Raw genomic sequence first — 2,518 nt, forward strand, 5'->3', positions numbered from 1 at the left:
CCCCCAACCATATACGTTGCCGTGGAGTTGATTCTGACTCATAGTGATGCTATTAGGACAGAACAGAACTGCCCCATAAGGTTTCCAAGGAAGGACTGGTAGATTTGAATTTCTGGTTAGCAGCTGTAGCTCTTAACCTCTGCACCACCAGGGCTCCAGAGGGTCTATAGCACATAATAAATTGCCCAGATAGGGACTCAGGCACAGAAAGAAAACCTTAGTAAGTGGATCTGGAGTATAAGGTGAGCCCTGGATCTCAGGAAAGGGACAGGACCCCTATTATAACTGAGGCATAAAGTCAGGGTTAAAGTAGCAAGAGGGATTTGATGCTGAATTTCAAGTGTTTGGGTTATAGCTGCTCAAATACTTCTGGTTTGGATTGGTTTGAGAATCCAGGGCAGGGTGCAGCCTGCAAATCATTGGGTTCAAAGTCTCAGGTACAGGAAGAAACAGCAACTTGGGCTTAGAAACAAGGATATTAGAAGTTATGTGAGAGACTGGTGTACAAAGGCTTTTTGGTTTTTACAGCCATATGTAAATTTACTCCTTTGAACCAGGTCAACAAACTATATCAGAGAAAAAACTAAAAACTGAATTTAACAAATGCAATAATTTTGAAAGTGGAACACAGTTTTTTTTTTTTAAGAAAATAATATTGCAAATAGTCACCACTGTGTCAATTTACCACGTGAAGGGAACAAAGTTGTTAAAACACAGCTATACTCAACTGAGCCACTTATCTGAACTATATAGTAAAAGCCCTTGAAATCAGTCCTAAAGATCAAGGTTTTAAAACAGTTTCAAGAGACAAGATGCTAAATGTTTTTTACCCACCTCTGTAAGAGGTGTTTTTCCTTCCCCAGACAAAGCTTAATTAGGTTGCTTATACTTACTTTTTTCCCTCATATCTTCAGTTGAAAATATTATTATAGTTGGTAATACAGTCTGTATCTTGTCTGATCTGCTTGATGTTATCCAAGAAGTGGGGTTGGAGAAGGCAGACCCTGCATTTGTGGAGGGGGTAGCCTTGGTGCAGGCCACTTATCATGACTCACTTCCCTTGTAAATGGAGGGCTCAGAGTTCCTTAGTCTTCAGTGAACTGCCATAAAGAGTTATGATTAGAATGGTGAGAAGGGTGGACACTTACAGGTGGACCACCATGTTGAGGTGGGGCAGATCTGGAGGAAATTTTCTCATATAAGCTGGCATCCAGGCAATAAAATGTCTATGAGGAGGGTGACAGAACTTGGCTATTAATCAAGTGAGGAGTACCTGAGGCTTGGGGAGGATGTGGCTTATTGGCATAGTATCTTAAGTATGTTGATATCACTGGTTGACCCTGATATGATGGTGAGTTGCTGCAAAGGAAAGAGGTAGAATTTTTAAGTACCTGAATTTAAATCATCCTAAAAAGAGACAGTTATTAGATTGTCATGTTTTGTTGTTGAAATCTGAAAGGTTTCCTGACTCAGTTTACTGACTTGGAAGGAGGTGAAGTTGGAGACGGAGCTGTGGGCAATTCCACTGGAAGAACACAGATATCCTCATGTGGCTGATCATTGGATCATGTTGCAACGGAGGTAGTGGTAGCACGAAGTGCTGCTTTGGCAGGATACAGTTCATATGGTGCTTGTCTGGCAACATTGTAAAACAATTAGAGGTTTCAGTTTGGTGGTAGAGCAATACGAAGGATGAACAATTTCAAGTTAAACACTGGTAACAGGTTTTCCATCTCTTAAATGGCGGAAGTTGATATGAGCCTCTAAGTCTCTTTGAGACAAGTATGTTCTCTTGCATCCTTGAACAGTGATACACATGAAGATAGAACCTTGTGGATGCTTCTCAATTCGCATCACGGGATTGCTACATTCTGGACACACCCCATCTCGCTTTTTTCCATGTGAAATAGCACAATTATAGCAAAAAACATGCTTGCATGGTATCATCCGCCCATAGATTTTAATCGGTAATTCACATTCACCACAGAAATGAATTGGCGTATCATCCTTTTCACCTAAGATGTTTATCTGAAAATCCCAAAAAAGGCTTTGAATAAATCTTTGCTGATTTCTACGTGGTTCACCCCCACTAGAGTCATACCCTCCCTCTTCTTCATTACAACCGATCCCCTCAGGACGCTCCATGATTCCGCTCGCAGGGCAGAGTGGGAACGGAAGTCAACCTTGCTCTCTGGGGCGTGCGTGCGTGCGTGCATACGTGCATGCGTGCGTGCGTGTGTGTGTGCGTGCGTGCCTGCATGCGATCTACCATCTTGAGCTCGGGAAGCGGAAGTGTGATTAGGTTTCCCCAGACTTCCCAGAGTTCCATTTTCTCTTTTTACCCGTCTCGCTCCAGTGAGGGAGTCAGGCAGAAGGAGAAAGAATGAGTATGTAAAGAGCTTCAGTGTCCAGGTTACTTTTCTGCTTCAAGAGAAAGTAGCCTTTTGAAACACAGTGGAATGGGGGAGGGGATGCCCATGCTTAGTAACATCTGAAGGAATATGCTCCTGGAAGGTAA

The 2,518-nt window shown here is 42.6% G+C and overlaps 1 pseudogene; it reads right to left on the bottom strand.

Annotated features, from left to right (window-relative positions):
- Positions 1–1,209: 1,209 nt before the first annotated feature.
- LOC100658227 (E3 ubiquitin-protein ligase Hakai-like) lies at positions 1,210–2,145 on the bottom strand (annotated as a pseudogene).
- Between the last annotated feature and the right edge of the window lie 373 nt (positions 2,146–2,518).

Source organism: Loxodonta africana, chromosome X (genome assembly GCF_030014295.1).
Source record: "Loxodonta africana isolate mLoxAfr1 chromosome X, mLoxAfr1.hap2, whole genome shotgun sequence".
In the NCBI taxonomy this organism is placed as follows: domain Eukaryota; kingdom Metazoa; phylum Chordata; class Mammalia; order Proboscidea; family Elephantidae; genus Loxodonta; species Loxodonta africana.